Consider the following 23,456-nt stretch of genomic DNA (forward strand, 5'->3'; position numbering starts at 1 on the left):
TACAGCAGAGAAATAGAAACAATTTTTAAAAAAAAAGGAAATTATAAAACTGAAGAATATCTGAAACAAAAGTTCACTATTTGGGATTAACAGCAGATTAAAGATTACAGACTTCCGAAGACAGAGTAAGTGAACTTGAAAATATTTATATAGAAATCATCCAGTCTGATGAATAGAGAGAAAAAACATTGGAAAAAAAAATTAACAGAGCTCCAGGTACCTTTGGGACAAAATCTAAAGGTCTAACGTACATGTAATTGGAGTCCAAGGAGGACAGGTGAAAGAGAATGTGGTAGGTAAAAATACTTTTAAACATAATGAACAATGAGTACATCCAGAAACCCTTGGTTTCTAAATATCATTTTCCAATAAAAGAAAGGAAGGTTTCCAATAAAAGGAACCTTGGAGAAATGGCTGATTCTAAGGCTGGGGCAAGAAAAATACAAGATGAACCTGGAACATCATGTAGGCCCAGAAAGCAAGGAAGTAAGAATAAAATGAAGCAAAAAGGAAGAGGTTTATCAAAAGGACAGAAGACCCAACCTGAAAGAGCTCCCACTGGCCAAAGTTGGAAAAATCTGAGCAAGAAAATACATAATTATTGTATTAGATTAGAACTCAAAGAAACAGATATCTATGAGTCCATTCTGATATACACAAATGATAAATAAACAAATAAATAAATAGAGGAAAGGGACAAATCTTCCTTACAGAAGAATTTCAAATAAGAGATGCAGCTACTCCCTCCTCCAAGAGATGTAGTTACTCTCTCCCCTTGAACATGGGCCTCACTTTGTACTTGCTTGCATAGAATCAAGAACAGAAAAGGAAAAATATTAACTTTATAGTAGAGAAACCTGGAAGGCACCAACTTAACCACACTATCAAGGTTAACATCACCAGTGATAAGTCATGTTGACATCATTATCCCTTGATATGATGTGATGGGAAGGGCATATTACCTCTGTAGTATTCTTCCCAAAAATCAAAACATCAGACTAAACATGAAAATACATCAACAAATCCACACTGAGGGCCATTTAAAAACAAACAAACCATTAAAAAACCTGACCAGTACTCTTAAAGTATCAAGGTCATGCAAAGCAAGGAGAGCCTAACAAACTAACAGATTGGAAGAAACTAAAGGGATATGATGATTACATGCAATGTAGTGTCCTTAGTTGAATCCTGAAATAGAAAAAAGGATATTCATGGGGAAACTGATGAAACCAAATAAAATCTGTAGTTAACAGCATCATATCAATATTAATATTTTAGATTAACAAACATACCATGATTATGTAAGATGTCAACATCAGGGGAAGCTGGCTGAACAGCATATGTGCACTCTCCATACTATCTTTGCAACTTTTTGATAAGTCTGAAAGTATTTCTATGGAAAAAGTTTATTTTCTTGGTTAAATGGTTACAATTTCTCAAATTTGGTGGAAGTCAGAAATGTAATGATTCAAGACTCTGAACAAACTGCAAGCAGGATAAATACAAAGAAAACCACACCAAGACACATCATAGTCCAACTCCTAAAAACCAAATTAAAAAAAAAAAATCTTGAAAGCATCCAGAACAAAATGATGTATTACACTCCGGGGAACAATAACACAAATGACAGTTGACTTTTCATAAGAAATAACAAGGGGACTTCCAGAAGACGGCGGTTAGGAGAGACAGGGCAAAAAAAAAACATCTCCTCCATAAAAAATACTAGATAAAAGCCAGAAAGTGACCCAGAACACCAGTTCCAGTGATGCACCAGCTGGACAAGGTCTGCTAAATCCACAGGCACAGTGCACTTGGTGAAACCCAGATTATGCGTTCTGAAATGAGTGAGTGAGCCTGCTAAATATCCGGCAGCCATGCAATGGTGTGGAGAAACCATGGGTTGGCGTTTGGAGTCAGACTAGTTCTTTTTTAAAAACCCAAAAGTGGCTGCGGATACAGCAGCGAGAACCGCACAGTGAAGAGCAGCAGGAATGGCGTCTCCACAACTGGTGGGTATGCCTCAATATCTGGGGTGGACGATAGCCTTTTGTGCACCCACTGCTAACTGTCTCAGAGCAAGGAAGGCAGAGGTTAGACAAAAGGGGAAAATAACCACACCCCTTACAGCCATCATCCTGGCGGGCAGGGAACGTTCCTGCCTGGTGCCCATGCCACAGCCCAGAACGGTACCAAAAAACCCAGTGTGACAGGAAGTGTTTTCAGCAATATGCGCACATGCCAAAATATCAGGCATGGACAATAGCCTTTCGCACACCCACAGCTAATTGTCCCAGAGCTAGGAAGGTGGAGCTGTGTGAAAAGGGGGAAATTAACACACCCCATACAGCCATCCTTTCAGCAGGCTGGGAACGCACCTACACAGCCCAGTGGCCCAGAACTACCCTGGAGGGACGGTGCGCACTTGTGACGTAGCACAGCCTTCCCTCAGCAGAGGCCCTAGGAGGGCACGGCTTGGAAGAGAGACCCACTCGGAAATCCCAAGGACCAAATGACAATACCAAGGACTTGTGGGTCAGCAGCACAGACAACCTGTGGCAAGACTGAACTGAAAGTTTAGACTCTTGCAACAGCCTTAAATTTCCAGAACACTTGGGAGGTTTGATTATTAACCCCACACACCACAAAGACAAAGTTGGGGAGAACTGGCTTCAGGGGAATAGGTGGCTCACAATGCCAACTGCTAGTTAGTTAGACAAAGTATATACCACCAAGCTGTAGATCTGACAAATTAGAGATAAGTCTTCAAATTAGCCTAATATCCCAAAAGAAACTTATCAAGTTAAGCAAATGCCAAGAGGCCAAAAACAACAGAAAATTTTAAAGCATATGAAAAAAACAGACACCATGGATAACCCAAACCCAAACACCCAAATCAAAAGATCAGAGGAGATGCAGTATTTGGAGCAATTAATCAAAGAACTAAAGACGAAGAACAAGAGCATGGCATAGGATATAACGGACATGAAGAAGAATCTAGAAGAGCATAAAGAAGAAATTGCAAAAGTAAATAAAAAAATAGATGATCTTATGGAAATAAAAGAAACTGTTGACCAAATGAATAAGATTCTGGATACTCATAGTACAAGACTAGAGGAACCTAAACAATGAATCAGCGACCTCGAGGACAACAAAACGAAAAATGAAAGAACAAAAGAAAGAATGGGGAAAAAATCGAAACAATTGAAATGGACCTCAGGGATACGAGCAATAACTATAAAATGTCCAAATATAAGACTCCTTGGTGTCCCAGAAGGGGAAGAGAAGGGTGAAGGTCTAGAAAGAGTATTCAAAGAAACTGTTGGGGAAAACTTCCCAAACCTTCTACACAACATAAATACGCAAAGCATAAATGCCCAGCAAACTCCAAATAGAATAAATCCAAATAAACCCACTCTGAGCATATTCTGATCAGACTCAAATACTGAAGAGAAGGAGCAAGTTCTGAAAGCAGCAAGAGAAAAGCAATTCACCACATACAATGGAAACAGCATAAGAGAAAGTAGTGACCATGGAGGCAAGAAGGCAGTGGCATGACATATTTAAAATTCTGAGAGAAAAATTACCAACCAAGAATTCTTTAACTAGCAAAGCTCTCCTTCAAAATTTCAGGGAGAGCTTAATTTTTTCACAGACAAACAAATGCTGAGAGATTTTGCTAATAAAAGACCTGCCCAATTCAGATACTAAAGGGAGCCCTACAGACAGAGAAACAAAGAAAGGAGAGAGAGATATGGAGAAAGGTTCAGTACTAAAGAGATTCAGTATTGGTTCATTACAGGACAGTAAGAGAGAGAGGGAAAAATATATCTGACAAACATAAACCAAAGGACAGGATGGCTAATTCAAGAAATGCCTTCACAGTAATAATGTTGAGTGTAAATGGATTAAACTCCCAAATTAAGACATAGATTGGCAGAATGGATCAAAAAATATAAACTGTCAATATGTTGCACACAAGAGACTCATCTTAGACACAGGGACACAAAGAAATTGAAAATGAAAGGACGGAAAAAAATATTTCAAGCAAGCTACAGCCAAAAGAAAGTAGGAGTAGCAATATTAATCTCAGATAAAATAGACTTTAAATGCAAGGATGTTATGAGAAACAAAGAAGGCCACTACATACTAATAAAAGGGACAATTCAACAAGAATAACAATCATAAACATTTATGCACCCAATCAAAGTGTCACAAAATACATGAGACAAACACTGGCAAAACTAAAGGAAGCAATTGATGTTTCCACAATAATTGTGAGAGACTTCAACACATCACTATCTCCTATAGATAGATCAACCAGACAGAAGACCAATAAGGAAACTGAAAACCTAAACAATCTGATAAATGAATCGGATTTAACAGACATATATAGAACATTAAATCCCAAATTACCAGGATACACATTCTTCTCTAATGCTCATGGAACTTTCTCCAGAATAGATCATTATCTCTCCTAGACCACAGTAACGTAAGAAGCAAGACAATAAAGTACATATGAGCAAAAAACTTGGAGCCCCCTCTTAGAAGTAAGGACACTACACAAATACAATAAGGCATAGTACAAGAAAAAACGGGGGGGGGGGGATTCTAATATTGTATGACTACAGGCAAATTATTTAGTCATCCCAGGCTTGTCCTAGTTTGCTAATGCTGCCAGAATGCAAAACATCAGAAAGGGATTGGCTTTTATAAAAGGGGGTTTATTTGGTTACACAGTTCCAGTCTTAAGGCCATAAAGTGTCCAAGGTAATGCATCAACAATCAGGTACCTTCACTGGAGGATGGCCAATGGTGTCCGGAAAATCTCTGTTAGCTGGGAAGGCATGTGGCTGGCGTCTGCTCCAAAGTTCTGGTTTCAAAATGGTTTTCTCTTAGGATGTTTCTCTCTAGGCTACAGCTTCTCTCCAAAATGTCACTCTCAGTTGCTCTTGGGGCATTTGTCCTCTTTTAGCTTCTCCAGAACAAAAGTCTGCTTTCAAAGGCCATATCTAAAATGTCTCTGTAAGCTTCAGCACCTCTCTCAGCTTACATGCATTCTTCAAAGTGTCCCTCTTGGCTATAGCAAGCTTACTCCCTCTGTCTGAGCATATATCGTGCTCTAGTAAACTAATCGGGGGCCACACCTCCATGGAAACTATCCTATCAGAGTCATCACCCACAGTTGGGTGGGTCGCATCTCCATGGAAATACTCAAAGAATCACAATCTAATCAGCAACTGGTACTTCTGTCCACAAAAGATTCCATCAAAGATAATGGCATTTTGGGGGACATAATACATTTAAACTGGCACATTCCACCCCCTGGACCCCAAAATGACATGATCTTTCCTTATACAAAATACATTCATCGCATCACAGTATCACAAAACTTATATCATTTCAGTAACAATAGTTAAGTACAAGATCCCATTAAATCAGTTATCAGTTACAGGCATGGTTTGTTCTAAGGCATAATTCCCTGTAGCTGCGGACCTGTGAAACTTAGAACAAGTTATGTACTTCCAATATACAGAGGAGGGACAGTCATAGGGTAAACATTCCCACTGCCATAAGGAGAAACTGAAAGGAAAACGGGGTTAACAGGACCAAAACAGTTCCTAAAACCCGCAGGGCAAACTCCATTAGATTTCCAAGTCTGAGTCATTAACAGAACGATGTTGCATCTTTGGGGCTTGAGAGAGTGGGACTCTAACCCTTTCTAAGGGCCTTTGTGGCAGTCCTTTTCTCTCCAAACGCTGGGGTGACAGTTCCAATATATCCACACACTGGGGAGACCACCTTCTCGGCCCCATCCTTCTTAAACATCAGGGGAGCACCCGGATTCCCTTCCATCTCCAGGGCACATGCTTAACCCCTTCACAACAGTGGGGTGGTGGCCAGGATCTCCCCAATTCCCTGGGAATGTGCTCCATCCTCTTTGGGGCCTGGGGTGGCAAAACTCTTCCAGAGCATCGAGGAGGAAGGCCCACCCTAGACTTCTGGGGCAAATTCACCTTTTCCATGCATGTGGGCCACTCCGCTCTCCCTGCCCGAGACCTCTTTACTCCAGACCTCAACCTCCATGGCTCTGTCTTTGAAGAAATTTTTCCTTCAATTTGCTCCTTGTCTATCTATCTCCTCCAGTCCAGACCGATAGCAGCTCTGTCTATAAAGATCTCACAAAAATTCTGTTGGCTTCACATGAAGCACACAGGGGTCAAAGCCATCAGACAATAGGACTTTCCACAAACCCTTTCTGGATAACTTCATCTCCAATTTTGGCTTGTAATGGAATGGTGGTAGGGTTCCATGTTTGGTTACATCCTCACATTGGGCTATAGCTTCTGGGGTTTCAACCCCTGGAAGCCCAGAGATTTTCAGGCCATCAATTTCTGGTTTCTTTGAAATCAAGAGTTCATTTCTCAGCTTATCTCTGTCATCTCACATTTTACTATAAACTGCAAGTAAAAGCCAGGCTGCTACTTCTATATTTTGCTTGTAGATCTCATCAGCTAAATATTCCAGGTCATCGCTTTCAAATTCTGCCTTCCATCCAACACCAGGACTCAATTTTGCCAAATTCTCTGCCACTTTAAAACAAGGATCGCCTTCCTTCCAGTTTGCAACAACACATTCATCATTTCTGCTCAAGTTCTCATCAAAAGTATCTTTAGAGTCCGTATTTCCACAAACAGTCTCTTCAAAGCAGTTTAGGCCTTTTCTATCAAGCTCCTCACAATTCTTTCAGAATCTTCCCCTATCCATTTAAAAAGCTGTTCGAACATGTTTGGTGCTTGCACCCCACTTCTCTGGTACCAAAATCTGTCCTAGTTTGCTGCCAGAAATGCATTGGCTTTAATAAAAGGGGGTTTATTTGGTTACACAGTTACAGTCTTAAGGTCACAAAGTGTCCAAGATAACACATCAACAATTGGGTACCTTCACTGGAGGATGGCCAATGGTGTCTGGAAAACCTCTGTTAGCTGGGAAGGCATGTGACTGGCATCTGCTCCAGAGTTCTCGTTACAAAATGTCTTTCTCCTGGAATGTTCCTTTCTAGGCTACAGCTTCTCTCCAAAATGTCACTCTCAGTTGCTCTTGGGGTGTTTGCCCTCTCTTAGCTTCTCCAGAACAGAAGTCTGCGTTCAAAGGCTGCATTCAAAATGTCTCTGTAAGCTTCAGCTCCTCTCTCAGCTTACATGCATTCTTCAAAGTGTCCCGCTTGGCTGTAGCCAGCTTGCTCCTTCTGTCTGAGCCCTGATAAACTGATCAAGGCCCATGCTGAATGGGCAGGACCACACCTCCATGGAAACTATCCAATCAGAGTCGTCACCCACAGTTGGGTTGGGTCACTTCTCCATGGAAACACTCAAAGAATCACAATCTAATCAACAACTGATACTTCTGCCCACACAAGATTACATCAAAGATAATAGCGTTTTGGGGGACATAATACATTCAAACTGGCACAAGGCTCCAGATTCCCAACTGCCAAATGAAAGGTAAAAGAGATGTATCTTCAGGAGTTATTACTTAAAGGGTAAAGAGTTTCTTTTTGGAGTCATGGAAAAGTTTTGGTAATGGATGGTGGTGATAGTAGCATCATATTGTATATGTAATTAATATCAATGAATTGTACATATAAAGGTGGTTAACATGGGAAATTTCGTGTTGTATATATGTTACCACAATAAAAAATTTAAATAATATCCTGCTTAAAATGGGGGAAGGGGTGTTTATCTAAGGAGCCTCTGAACTCTTAGCATTCTATAATTCTATTTCTACCAGACATTACTCCAATAGTTCATTACTCCATTACTTGTTACATATGCAAGATATTACTGTTGCTAAAAGAAACCGGCTGATGTGTTTGCTGCCAAAATATATCAAGAACATCCCAATTCCATCAATTTGAAAAACTAAGCCTTCAATTGCAAGTATCAAAGAAATAAAATATAAGCAAAAAAACAAAAATTATAATGAAACTGATTATGTATAAAAGTGCTATTTCAAAATAATTTCTTCAGAAATCAAGCAACACAGAATAATGATTCAGTAGCAACATGAGTGTGCCATAAACCATTCTGACAGACAATAACAACATTATGAACAAAATGCTCTTTCTACCCACAGAACAGCAGTGTGGAAATTGTATACTATCTAAAGTCAAATACCAGCACAATATATATGCAATTTGAGCTCATAAAAAGTTTCAGGATCTGCTTTCAAAACAAGATTCTCAGAGAAAGACAATAAGAACTAAGCTGTGAAAATGCAGTCTGAATTCCATTCAAATGTTATTACCCCAATCAAGTGAGAGAAACATATTACCCTTTTGACAGTTCAGATGCAGTTGCCCACTAAGCTCAGAAGTAATGTTCTCACTGCAGCAGGCAGAGGACCATGGAAGTGGGATGTTACCACGCCCCGCACAACAATCTCTTCAGCAGGCTGGAAGATGCCCCTTGGCAGCGCCGCAACCGAGAGCTTCTCTTGGGGATTCTGCTTGACTGTGACATTGCACAGTCTTCATCCACAGAGGCCTGCAGAGTTCACAGCTTAGAGGCGGGGTCTTGCATGGAGATTCCAAGGGCCCTACACCAATCCGACATACTTGGGGACCCAGGGCAGAGACTGTGGGGAATCTGAGGTGAAGGGCTGGACTTGTCAACAGCTTTAAGACTCCAGGAATGGCTGGGAGTTCTGGGTCTTAAAGCCATCTTCCCTGCTGAACTGCACAGGGCACACCCCTCACCCTCAGGGCTGGCGGCCCCAACTGCACATGGAAATTTGATGCACTGATTGGAATTCTGCAAGGCTTAGACCCCCACTCACCATAAAGATGAAGTTGGGGAGAACTGGCTTGACCGGAACAGGTGACTAGGCGGCGGCATCTGCTGGTAAGTCAGGGAAAGTACACTCCACAAGTTGTAGCTCTGAAAAATAATAGATAATTGTTCAAATAAGCCTGCATATCCTGAAACAACCATATCAAGATAAGCTAATGTCAAGAGGCCAAAAACAACAGAAAATTTTAAAGTATATGAAGAAACCAGAAGATGTGGATAACCCAAATGCTCAAATAAAAAAATCAGAGGAGACACAGTAGTTGGAGCAATTAATCAAAGAAGTAACCACAAACAATAAGATCATGGCACAGGATATAAATGATAAGAAGACTCTAAAAGACCATAAAGAAGAATTTGAAAGAATAAATTTTAAAAAGATGAGCTTATGGAAATAAAAAAAAATGTTGATCAAATTAAAAACATCTTGGAAACACATAGCAGCAGATTAGATGAACTCAAAATAACGAGTAGGTGAACTTGAATAAAACATTCTGGAGAATAAAAGTACAAAAGAACAAATGGAGAAAAACATTGGAAAATTTGAAATGGATCTCAGGAATATGATGGACAACATGAAGCACACAAATATAAGAATCATTGGCATTCCAGAAGGTGAAGAGAAAGCTAAAGGTCTAGGAAGAGTATTCAAAGACACTGCTGGAGAAAACTTTCCAACCCTTAATGACATAAATGCACAAATCATAGATGCCCAATGAAATCCAAACAGAATAAATCAAAATAAACCCACTCCGAGACATACTCTGATCAGATTGTCAAATGCTGAAGAGAAGGAGCAAGTTCTGAAAGCAGCAAGACAGAAGCAATTCACCAAATACAAGGGAAACAACATAAGACTAAGTAGTGACTACCCAGCAGCCACCATGGAGCCAAGAAGGCAGTGGTATAACATATTTAAAACTCTGGAAGAAAAAAACTGCCAACCAAGAATTCTTCATCCAGCAAAGCTCTCCTTCAAATTTGAGGGAGAGCTTAAATTTTTCACAAACAAATGATGAGAGAATTTGCTAATAAGAGACCTGCCCTATAAGAGATACTAAAAGGAGCCCTACAGCAGAGAAAAAAAGAAAGGAGAGAGAGATATGGAGAAGAGTTCAGAACTAACAACTTTTAGTAAAGGTACGTTAAAGGAAATAAAGAGAGGGGAAAAAAATGTATCTGACGAATAAAAACCAAAGGATAGGATGGCTGATTCAAGAAATGCCTTCACAGTAATAACACTGAATGTAAATGGATTAAACTCTCCAATTAAAAGATATAAATTGGCAGAATGAACTAAAAAATATGAGCCATCAATATGTTGCTTACAAGAGACTCATCTTGGACCCAGAGACACAAAGAAATTAAAAGTGAAAGGATGGAAAAAAATATTTGGCTACAGCCAAAAGAAAGCAGGAGTAGCAATACTAATCTCAGATAAATAGACTATAACTGCAAGGATGTTATAAGAGACAAAGAAGGTCACTATATACTAATAAAACGAACAATTCAACAAGAAGAAATAATCATAAATGTCTATGCACCCAATCAAGGTGCCCCAAAATACATTGGCAAAACTAAAGGAAGCAACAGATGTTTCCACAATAATTGTGGGAGACTTCAATACATCACTCTCTCCTATAGACAGATCAACCAGACAGAGGACCAATAAGGAAACGGAAAACCTAAACAATCTGATAAATGAATTTGAATTTACAGACATATATAGAACATTACATCTCAAATCACCAGGATACACATTCTTCTCTAGTGCTCACGGAACTTTCACCAGAATAGATCATATCCTGGGCCATAAAACAAGCCTCAATAAATTTAAAAAAGATTGAAATTATTCAACGCACATTTTCTGATCACAATGGAATACAATTAGAAGTCAGTAAGCTTCAGAGATTTAGAACATTCACAAATATCTGGAGGTTAAACAACACACTCCTGAACAATCAGTGTGTTAAAGAAGAAATAGCAAGAGAAGTTGCTAAATATATAGACATGAATGAAAACAAAAGCACAACATACCAAAACTTATAGTATGCAGCAAAGGCAGTATTGAGGGAGAAATTTATAGCTCTAAATGTATACATTAAAAAGAAAGAAGGAGCTAAAATCAAAGAACTAATGGAACTGAAGAAGCTATAAAATGAACAGCAAACTAATCCTAAATCAAGTAGAAGAAAAGAAATAACAAAGATTAAAGCAGAAATAAATGATATCAAGAACAAAAAAACAATAGAGAGAATAAATAAAACCAAAAGTTGGTCCTTGAGAAGACCAAGACTGACAAGCCCCTTGCTAGAATGACAAAATCAAAAAGAGAGAAGACCCAAATAAACAAAATAATAAATGAGAGAGGCGACATTATTGCAGATCCTGAAGAAATTTAAAAGATTACAAAAGAACACTATGAATAAGTGTATGCAAACAAACTAGATAATGTAGAGGAAATGGACAATTTCCTGGAAACACATGAACATAGACTGACCAGAGAAGAAATAGAAGACCTCAACAAACCAATCACAAGCAAAGAGATCCAATCAGTCATCAAAAAGCTTCCCACAAATAAATGCCCAGAGCCTGATGGCTTCACAGGGGAATTCTATCAAATTTTCCAAAAAGAACTGACACCAATCTTACTTATATTGTTTCAAAACATTGAAGAAAATGGAACACTACCTAACTCGTTTTATGAAACTAACATCACTCTACTGTCAAAACCAGGTAAAGATGCTACAAGAAAGGAAAACTAGAGGCCAATCTCCCTAATGAATATAGATGCAAAAATTCTCAACAAAATACTTGCAAATCGAATGCAAAGACACATTAAAAAAAATCATACACTATGACCAAGTGGGTTTCATTCCAAGCATGCAAGAATGGTTCAACATAAAGAAAATCAATCAATGTAATACAACACATTAACAAATCAAAAGGGAAAAATCAAATGATTATCTCAATAGATGCTGAAAAAGCATTCAACAAAATCCAGCATCCTTTTTTTGATAAAAACACTTTGATGGGTAGGAATTGAAGGGAACTTTCTCAACATGATAAAGAGTATATATGAAAAACCCACAACCAGCATAATACTCAATAGTGAGAGACTGAAAGCCTTCCCTCTAAGATCAGGAATGAGACAAGGATGCCCACTGTCACCACTGTTACTCAACATTGTGCTACAAGTGCTAACCAGAGCAACCTGGCAAGACAAAGAAATAAAAAGTATCCAAATTGGAAAGAAAGAGGTAAAACTGTCATTATTTGCAGATGATATGATCTCATATCTGGAAAACTCTGAGAAATCAATGACACAGTTACTTGAACTAATAAATAAATTTAGCAAAGTAGTGGGATACAAGATTAATGCACGTAAGTCAGTAATGTTCCTTTACACTAGAAATGACCTAACTGAAGAGACTCTCAAGAAAAAGATTCCATTCTCAATAGCAACTAAAAAAATCAAGTATCTAGGAATAAACTTAACTAAGGATGCAAAAGACCTATAGATAGAAAACTACACAACTTTACTAAAAGAAATAGAAGGGGACCTAAAAAGATGGAAAAATCTTCCATGTTCATGGATAGGAAGGCTAAATGTCATTAAGATGTAAATTCTACCCAAACTCATCTACAGATTCAATGCAATCCCAATCAAAATTCCAACAACCTACTTTGCAGACTTGGAAAAGCTAGTTATCAAATCTATTTGGAAGGGAAAGATGCCTTGAATTGCAAAAAGCATTCTAAACAAACAACCAAACAAAAAAATGAAGTGGGAGGTCTTACACTCCCTGACTTTGAAGCTTATTATAAAGCTACAGTAGTCAAAACAGCACGGTATAAGCAGTATTCGTGATTTGCAATGGGTGGAGGTAGCCTAAGGGTATACTGACTGAGGAACAGAATGGTGAACTGTGGTGTAAACATACAATGGAATATTGAGCAACTATGAGAAGGAGTGAAGCTGTGAGACGTGCAACAAGGTGAACAGATCCTGTAGACAGCATTTTGAGTGAATTACACCAGAAACAAAGGCAAACACTATAATGCCTCACCAATATGGACTAACTACAATGTGTACACTCAGAATTGAATCTTAGAGCACAGCCTAAGAGGGAAACAATTATTGCAATGGTCCCTAGATTGTAAGCTCTTAAAGCAGACAAATCTATTCCTGAACTGTAATGGCTATCTCCAAACTCTGAGATGCTGATTCCTTTGTATACAAACTGATTGGTCTCTGCAACATTGGGTATCTGTGTGTGACCTGAAAACTCAGAGCTACAGCTCGGCAGATATGAATGTCAGTATTAGTGCATACAGCAACTGTTTAAAAAAGAAAAAGGAAAAAAGCTGAAAAAGAGCCCAGACTTCAATTAGAGATATGAATGAAGCAGATCTGGTTAAGATTAGGGCAAACTGGGCCAAACGGTAAAGGTTCAAACTTACAGTGTTAAAACTTCAACTTCCATGTGAGACCAAGGGAAGAGATGTGCATTTGGTGCAGGATCTGTATTTTCTAAGCAGTATAACCTCTACAAGAAGTTTATTCAAACACCACAATTACATGGAACTTTGAATAGGAAGTGAGATATGGTAGGTTTGTATAGGTTAGAGTGAAATAACGACACATCCCAAAGGAATTTGGGTGGAGAATAAAAATATATATGCAGGCCCCCCCAAGGAGCTGGGGAAAAATGCGGAAGTGGTGGCCTTCCTCACTTGATTGTTGCTGCTGAAGCTCATTACTGCAAAGTAGAGGCTAAACTGGCATATAATTGTGCCTAAGAGTCTCCCCCTGAGTACGTCTCTGTTGCTCAGATGTGACCCTCTCTCTCTAGGTAAGCCACCTCAGCAGGTGAACTCACTGCCCCCTCCCCACGTGGGACCTGATTCCCAGAGGTGTAAATCTCCCTGGCAACGCAGGATATGACTCCCAGGGATGAATCTGGACCTGGCATCATGGGATTGAGAATATCTTCTTGACCAAAAGGGGGATAAGAAATGAAACAAGATAAAGTTTCAGTGGCTGAGAGATTTCAAATGGAGTCAAGAGGTCACTCTGGTGGACATTCTTATGCACTATACAGATAACCCTTTTTAGGTTTTAATGTACTGGAATAGCTAGAAGTAAATACCTGAAGCTACCAAACTCCAACTCAGTAGCCTTGACTCTTGTAGATCATTGTATAACAGTGTAGCTTACAATGGGTGACAGTGTGACTGTGAAAACCTTATGGGTCGCACTCCCTTTATCCAGTGTATGGATGGATGAGTAGAAAAATGGGGACAAAAAACTAAATGAAAAATAGGGTAGGATGGGGTGGATGATTCGGGTTTTCTTTTTTCTTTTTATTTTTTATTCTTATTCTGATTCTTTCTGGTGTAAGGAAAATGTTCAAAAATAGATTGGGGTGATGAATGTACAACTATATGATGGTACTCTGAACAGCCGATTATACATCATGGATGACTGTATGGTATGAGAAAATATTTCAATAAAACTGAATTTAATTAAAAAAAAAAAAACAGCATGGTACTGGCATAAAGATAAACATACCGATCAATGAAATCAAATTGAGAATTTTGAGATAGACCCTCCAGATCTATGGTTGACTGATCTTTGATAAGGCCTCCAAAAGCACTGAACTGGGATATAACAGTCTATTCAACAAATGGGGCTGGGAGAGCTGGATATTCATATCCAACAGAATGAAGGACGACCCCTACCTCACACCTTACACAAAAATTAACTCAAAATGGATTAAAGACCTCAATAGAAGAGACAGTACCATAAAACTTCTAGACGATAACATAAGGAAACACCTTCAAAACCTTGTATTAGGAGGTCACTTCTTAGACCTTACACCCAAAGCACAAGCAACAAAGGAAAAAATAGATTAATGGGAACTCCTCAAACTTAAACTTCTGTACCTCAAAGGAATTTGTCAAAAAGGAGAAGAGGCAGCCAATTCAATGGGAAAAAATATTTGGAAACCATGTATCTGACAAAAGACTGATTTCTTGCATATATAAAGAAGTCCTACAAATCAACAATTATAAAATGGGCAAAAGATAGGAAAAGACATTTCTCTGAAGAGGAAATACAAATGGCCAAAAAACACATGAAAAAATATTTATCTTCACTAGCTATTAGGGAGATGTAAATTAAGACCACAATGAGATATCATCTCACACCAATTAGACTGGCTGCCATTAAACAAACAGGAAACTAAAAATGCTGGAGAGGATGTGGAGAAATTGGAACTCTTACTCATCGCTGGTGGGACTTCCACTCTGGAAGACGGTCTGGTGGTTCCTTAGAAAACTACATATAGAGGAACCCTTCAATCCAGCAATTTCACTTCTCTGTATATACCCAGAAGATCTGAAAGCAGTGACATGAACAGACATTTGCACACTGATGTTCACAGCAGCATTATTCACAATTGCCAAGATATGGAAACAATCCAAATGTCCTCCACAGATGAGTGGATAAACAAAATATGGTATCTACACATGATGGAATACTATGAGGCAGTAAGAAGGAACAAGGTTGTGAAACATATGACAACATGGATGTACCTTGAATACATAAAGCTGAGTGAAATAAGCCAGACACAAAAAGAGCAATATTGTATGTTACCACAATGTGGACTCTGTGAAAAGTGTAAAATAAATGGTTTATATTGTAGAATGTAGGGGACCTATGATAGACAGCAAATAGTGAAGTGGGAACAGTAATCTAATAAGAACAGACAAGTTATGGAGGGTAAACTTAAAGTTATGGGAATGCTCAGGAACAATTACGGTTTGTTAATTTCTGGGTGGTATAGTAGGAACAAGTTCACAGAAATGTAGTTATTTTAGGTCATTTGTTTTTCTTATTCCTTAGTTGGGTTATAGTTTGCTTATTTTCTTGAGGTACGGTAGGAACATGTTGGAAGCAATGCAGTTATGTTAGGTTATTTTTTTTCTTATTCCTTTGCTTTGGTTTTGTTTGAAATGTTTTTTAATTGTTTTTTTAATTTTTTGATAAAGTTAAAAAAACAATGAGTGTTAAAAAAAAGTAAATGAACAATGTGGGGAGGAGGGGAATGTTTTGGATGCTCTTTTTTATTTTAATTTTTATTTTATTTTTTAGAGTAATGAAAATTTTCAAAGATTGATTGTGGTGATAAATGCACAACTACATAATGATACTATGAACAACCAACTACAGACTTTGAAGGTTCGTATATTATGTGAATATCTCTCAATAAAACTGCGTTTAAAAAAAGAAGTAATGTTCTGTTTTCAAGAGAATATAAAAGGAGAGGGTAAAGGAAGAGTGTGACAGGTGAAACAATTTACACTGCAAAGTTGATATTGACTTACTTACATGTTAACTCAATACCTAGGGATAAATGAACTCTGGAGCCAGACAGCCTGGCTTCAAATCCAAATTCCACTACCTACCAGCTTCATAATTTTAGCAATTCACTTAATTCTCTCTGCCTCAGTTTCCTCATCTGTGAAATAGGAGCAATAATATCATCTACTTTACAGATTAAATGCTTAGAAAAGTGCCTGGCATACTGCAAACTCTACAAAAGTAATACTTAACATTACTATTATTATTATTATTTCCCTTACTATTTTTAGACTAGATATTAGGTGAAAGGAAAAATAACCCTATAATATATACTCAGGCTCCAGTCTCACAATGTTCACCAGGCATGTTTGTTCAAGTGCTATCTCCGCTCCCATCTTTAGGAGCTCACAATCAAATCAAGTCACCAAATATTGAGTTCACACCATATGAAATGAAAAGTATAAAGAGGTGAAATTCAATATGCATCTAAAGTATAACACATTATTTTCGACAAGAAGTTTGAACAAGAATATCAGTCCTAATGTGTTAAAATGAAGGACAGACGTTCATTCTCAAGTTCCTAACTATGGACACCAAAGGAGTCAATATCAGCTCTTAGCTGGACCTGGTTTAAAATACACCCCTGAAAATGGATACACACCTTTAACATTTCATAGGAAACATTATTTCACTTTGTTGACATAGTCAATTTTTTTGAGCCCCCTGAGGAAAGAAAGGGAAGGAAAGACAAAGCAGCATTTAGAGAACTATACTGAAGAGATATGTTTGTGCATGTCCAATGCATCATGGCGTTGGTGTTTTCTTTTTTGTTTTGTTTTGTGAGGAGGTATTTATCCAATAGAACCATGATAACAAGAATGAAATAATATACCTGAGCAGGGCATCATAAACGGATGTGTAAATCAACTGGAATTCAAAAGTAAAAAGGGTTTCCATGTTTTGGTAGACCGTAATATAACCCCTGAAAAATCCCCCAAATTCAATTTAATTTCAAAATGAAATTGAAAGGCCATTATTTTGATACATGCACATAAAGTGAAATATTTGACATCTTCAATCCAAACTCCCTAAGCAAAATGCATATTGCATTACAAAGGTACAATCAAAGGATCTATTAAAGTCTAATTTAATAAATTTACATTTTCTCAGAGTGACAAAGGATGAGGGATTCCAGTCAGCAGAGTAAACTGAGAATTACCACATATTAAATATCACTCAAGGAGCAACAATTCTCAAAGAAGTAGAATGCAATTTCCAAAGAACCTAAGCTCAAAACCAGGCTAATAATAATATTAGTACACACTTACAGGGCTCTTACCAAATGGCTGGCATTATTCTAAATTTTTTACATATACTAACTCATTTTCTCCTCAAAACAATCTTCTGAGGTAAGTTTTCTCTTCACCCCCATTTACAAATGAGGAAACTGAGGTGTAGGAAGATTTAATAAACTACCTAGGATCACTGTGCTAGTAAGCAGCAGAACTGGGATTTGAATCCTGCATGTCTGTTTCCACAGTCCCTGCTTTTAACTGCTATGCTGTATTATCTCTTGGTGACACTGGGCAATGAACTACAAAAAGTACAGGCAAATTCAAATTGCAAAGCAATTTGGAGGTCAAATATGATAAATGTTCTGAGGAAAACACCAAATTACAATACAGGATGACAAGTAATGTTCATATGACTGGTCTAAGACATCAAGGGAAAGTTAAAAATCTGTTCAGTATATTGTATTTTAGAAGACAAGGAATTGTTTAGTACATTTTTCAAATTTCCATACAATACAGTCAATATTGCTTTCATTTTCAAAGGGGTAAAACCCTTTTATCCAGAATTACTTATTCCCTGAGGGTTCCTGTTTGAAGGGTTTTACCGAGTCATCTAATTTGTCACTATCTCATTTTTAAAGATAAGGATGGTGTGTGTGTATGTGCATAGACAGAACACAAATTAAATTTTCCAGGTGTTTTAATTCCAAGTATATGAGAATTCAATATTAATGATATTAGAAAATGTAAAAACATTGTTTAGAGAGTGGACAAACTCATTGAATTATGTATGACTACTGTAAAAGCATAGAATTTGATCATTAATAGTATTTTTTATAAAAGTCATACACACATGAATTTAATTCTTGACTCTGTTATATCTTACTGTGAATTTTGGGCAAGTCATTTTCACACATCTAAGCCTCAGTTTCTTTCTCTGTGAACTGGGGGTAGCAATTCCTAACTCACAGGTACTGTTAACTAAGTAAACTAAGGAGAAAACATATGCGAAGTGTTGAACACAGCTCCTGGGATACAGCAGATTTCAACAGCAACCACTATTATCCACTAAACTTACTCTATTTTATCCCCCAAATACCAGAAGAACCTAATCTTCCCAATTTTCAAGCCATTGGGGCTTCCCCAAATTACATAAAGGATAATATACCCTATTTTAAAATGGAACATACTAAAAGTACAAGAAATACAAAACCAAACCATCAGTGGGATCAAGGACTTCAGAATCCTGTTTCTCATCCCATATACTCAACATATGGATTGCTGATGGGTTTTCTAAACATTCCTAACGAGTTCTACTGCTTATTTATTTTGATGATTAATAAGCTACCTTGCAAGGTAATTGGAATTGTCGTCCTTAGTGGAAAACCAAAAAGAAAGTCAGGGGACAAGGATCGACATAATGAAAAGCTATTAATTGTTTCCCGCACTTCAACAGTTGGTTGGACACCAAGTGCATCTTTTATTATCACAATATATTCTCACATTACTGCTCCAGCGCCCCCAAACCCCGTGCATGCGTTAAGGAGCAAAACTCTAGAATGACAGCGAACAAATGTTCATTAGGGACACCAAAACTCAAAACTTTGGTGCTCTCAGTAAGAGTCTTCCAGGGAGAGGAGAGAAAGATGGGTTTCGCGGCAAGTAGAAACGAATGGAATCGGAAATTGTTCTATCTCTTTAAACAGGACTGGAGACGAGCCCTGCAGGGCTAGGAGTGGAGAGGAACGGGTAAGGAGGGTCTGGAAGAGGAAGGAGGTGGCACGTAGGGACCTGAAAAAGGGTCTCTGCCGCCGGGAAGAGGAGTTAGAGACCACCGCCACCCCGAGAACAGAGGCGGAGAGAAGCGGCTGCCCAGCCCAGTCCTAAGGACAGGTTTCAGCTCCAGGAGTAGGGGAAGACTGAGAAGGGATGGGGCCCCCGCAGACCAACGAAAGTAAGGGTGGAGGCGGGGTCCCTGTCGCCTTTAGAACGGCTGCTGTCCCCGGCACCAACCGGTAGCAGGGGGAGACGAAAGCAGGGAGCTAACAAGGAGCGCACTGGTTACCTGTCTCAGCCCCCTGCCCACCGGTCTCCACTTCCGCAACTCCGGGTTACTACGAACTACTCGGGCACGTGTACTGACGTAATCAACGCGCGCCACCGTCTGCACTCTGTTTGGCACCGCCCCACTCTGAGGCCGTTCTGTAGGGAAGAGCTGGGTTGGGCCGCCGTAAGGGGGGTCTGCGCAGGCGCGAAGCTGCCACTTTACACGGACGGCGCAAACAGTTTGGTTTGGGGTGTGTAGGGTTAACTTGTTACCCCACTACTTCTAATTGCAAAATCTCAGGGGAACTCAGAAAAAGAAAAATTGTTATTGAAATACAAGGTGCATTTTTTATTCCTGTACTCCGCCTCTGCTGCATATGACCGCTGTTTACATACGGTGATTCATTCCATCACAATTGATTAAAATCCTACTACATGCCAGGCAAGCACTGTTACAGAATTCGGGGACACACAGTAAACAAAACATGGTACCTACCCTCGTAGAGATTACTCTCTAGTAGGGGAAGCACACACTGAATAATTCAAATATATGCAGTCATACAGATCATGGTACGTGTGTGTTTGGAAAAGAATAAGTTTGTGAGAAAATGAAGGAGAATGGCCGCTTAGTTTGGGAGTCAAGGAAGTGCGCTCGGAAGAGGCTCATCAAATTGAGAAGGCTGCTCTGTGAAGATGGGAGGGAACAGCAACCAAGAGAAGAATCAACAAAAGTCACAGGAAAGGGAAAGCATTAGGTACCCTTGGAAGAAAGTCTGTGTGGTCGTTTGAAGCTGTACGGACCCCCAGAAAAATATGTTCTTAAATTTTATCCATTCCTGTGGGTGTGAACCCACTGTAAGAGTTTTGATGAGGTTACTTCAGTTAAATTGTATGTGGCTCAGGCTATTCAGGATGGGTCTTAATCCTATTACTGGACTCCTTTACAAATGGAGTGAAATTCAGACAGTGAAAGAGAAAGCCACAAAGGGGCAGCCAGAAGCTGCAATCAATAGAATCTAGAAACGCTGCCATATGCATTGCCAGGTGACAGACTAAGGACCAAGGATCTCCAGCAGCCAGCCACAGTCAGTCCCAAAACACCTTGATGACGCCTTTATTTGGACCCTCTTTTAGCCTCAAAACCTTAAGCTAATACATTCCCATTGTTTAAGCCAGCTCATTTAATTGTATTTGCTTGAGCAGCCCAGGAAACTAAAACAGTCTGCTAGAGGAGGAAGAGATGAGACCAATAAGGTGAGGAGACTCATGCAGAGACTTTCTGGGCCATGGCAAGGAGTGTGGTTTTAGTTAAGTGTAATGGGGAGTCAGTGAAGACTGACAGCATCTGATTTTATTTATAAAAGATCACTCTGTCTGCTGTGTATACGACGAACCATTGCGAAGCAAGAACAGGTGCAGGGAGAAGTTATTTTTGCAGAACTCAGGTAGGAAAGGATGGAGAGAAATGGATAAATTTAAGGAATAGTTTGGAGGTAGAAATAACAGATGTGAAGATAGATTAGATGAGGATGATAAGGAAAAGAAAGATGTCAAAAATGACTCCTAAGTTTTTGGCCTAAGAAAATAGCTGGATAACACAGCTAAAACAATTTCTAGCACTTCACAAGATTTGTCCCTCCTCCTCTCAACCCTGATCCCTTTGCTTCTTTGTTACCAAGGCCTGTAGTTCTCCTTTTACCTCTCTGACCATCTTTTCTCAGTTTCCATCAAGAGGCTCCTCTTTTTCTACCTTTTCCTAAACTGTTTTCCCCCTTGGTCTTCTTAAGCTACACCAGAGGCAGCAAACCCAAAAACCTACAGAAGCCAGGCAGATAACACAGGGAGGGAAACACATTGTAGCAACCCGTGGCCTGAGAAAAACAGGCCTGCAGATGTGCATGGCAGTCTGCTTGTGACCTAGGCAGCTAAATGTTTAACCTATTGTCTTTCTAAGCCAGTAAAGAAAAAAAGGGTAAATTGACCTTAAAATGTAACTTTATGCAAGCAGGCAGGAAGTGAGAGGCTCTTAGTCTCACAAAAAGAGTAAAATGTAATTGTTCAAGTGTTATTCTGTCCTTCCTGCACCACTCCCCAGGTCAAAGTAACCTGTTCCTGCATCTATGCTCCCCCCACCCTTAGGAGGGCCTTTGTCTTAAACCCTTATAAAAAAGCTTTCTGCCCTTTTTGCATCACTTGGTCAACTTCCCTGTGAACACGATGCCTGCCCAGCCTGAGAGAGCCGTCATGATCTCTCCACAACTTCTCCACCCTGTGAGTAAGTCCTGAATAAAAGTTCATGTATCAGAAAATGCTCGTTGTCTTCTTTGGCCTTTGGACTGGCATGGCCCTCTTGGGCTGCGACACCCATGGAGCATGGAGAACTGGAGCTCATGTTCCCTACTCAACTCTAGTTGATTTCTGCCAACCAGGAATGTTGACTGGCAACATCACTGTGCCAGCGACTCTAATATTTAAAGAGAAATCAACATAGACACTTACTTGAAATCTCCCAAATTTTAAATGATGGTTGCTGTATTAGTTTCCCAGCTGCAATCACAAATATAACAAAATGGATTGGCTTAATCACATAAATTTATTGGCTCGTGGTCTGAGAGGCTCCTCTTCTGACTGGCTGCCAATCTTTGGGACTCCTTGGCTTTTCTGTCACATAGCCATGCACATTGCAGCATCTTCTCCTTTCTCTTTTGAGTGCCATTGACTTCCAGCTTCTGGCTGTTCCTGTGGCTTCTCTTTCTGTATTCAATTTCCTTTGCTTATAAGGACTTTAGCCATATTGGATTAAGGTCCCCCATCATTCAGTTTGGGCATGCCTTAACTAACAACATCTTCAAAGGTCCTGTTTACAAATGGGCTCATACCTGCAGGACCAGGGGTTGGAACCTGAACATGCCTTTTGTGAGAGACATATTCAATCACCAACAGTCATTAATTCAGATTTTGTCAAATATTTGTTTTGGACCAAACAAAACTCGGGTGATGGCCAAATGAATTCTGCAGGCCACAAGTCTGCCCCCTTGCTCAATATTTTCCCAGGGTGGTGACTTCGTCTATTCTTGTATGACTACTACTTTTATGCAGAAGACTACCAACTCTATCTCTCCACCAAAACCTGGTATAAATTTCTTACTCAAACACTTAGTTGTCTGTACTGGGTTAAATTGTATGCTCCCCAAATTCACAGCCACCTGGAACCTCAGAAAGTGACCTTATTTGGAAATAGGGTCTTTGCAGATTTAAATAGTTACACTCATATACTGGATTATGGTAGGCCCTAAATCCAATCCTGGTGTCCTTCTGAGAAGGACACACACAGAGGGAAGATGGCCATGAGATGATGCAGGCAGAAACTGGAGTGAAGCAGCTGCAAGCCAAGGAATGCCAAGGATTGCCAGCAACCACCCAAAACTGGAAAAGGCAAGGAAGGATTCTTCTCTACAGGGTTCAGAAGGAGCATGGTCCTGCCAATATCTTTATTTTGGACTTCTAGCCCCCAGAACTTTGAGAGAATACATTTCTGTTGTTTGAAGCCACCCTTTTTGTGATAACTTTCTTACAGCATCCCCAGCAAACCAATACAATGTCCAACTGACATCACAAAGTCAACATTTTAAAAACTTAACTCATCATCCACCCTTGCCCACAAACATGACTCTACTCATGTTATTTTCTGTCTCAGTTGATAGTATCAATATCCACCTAGTCATTCAAGCCTGAAAACCAGGATCATCCAGACTTCCCTCTTCATCAAGTTCCTGACCTTGAGCTCCTCAATATTTATTACATCTGCCCATCACCTCCATCCTTACTAACCATTGCCCTTGTTCAAGCCTTCATCATCTCTCTTTGGGCAAGCCACTTAACCTCCCTGCACTTCTGTTTTCT

The 23,456-nt window shown here is 39.3% G+C and overlaps 1 pseudogene; it reads right to left on the reverse strand.

Moving 5' to 3' along the window:
• The window catches only part of LOC119504585, a 33,849-nt pseudogene extending 14,214 nt beyond the window's left edge, over positions 1–19,635 (reverse strand).
• Between the last annotated feature and the right edge of the window lie 3,821 nt (positions 19,636–23,456).

The sequence above is a fragment of the Choloepus didactylus genome, chromosome 10 (assembly GCF_015220235.1).
Source record: "Choloepus didactylus isolate mChoDid1 chromosome 10, mChoDid1.pri, whole genome shotgun sequence".
Taxonomy (NCBI): domain Eukaryota; kingdom Metazoa; phylum Chordata; class Mammalia; order Pilosa; family Megalonychidae; genus Choloepus; species Choloepus didactylus.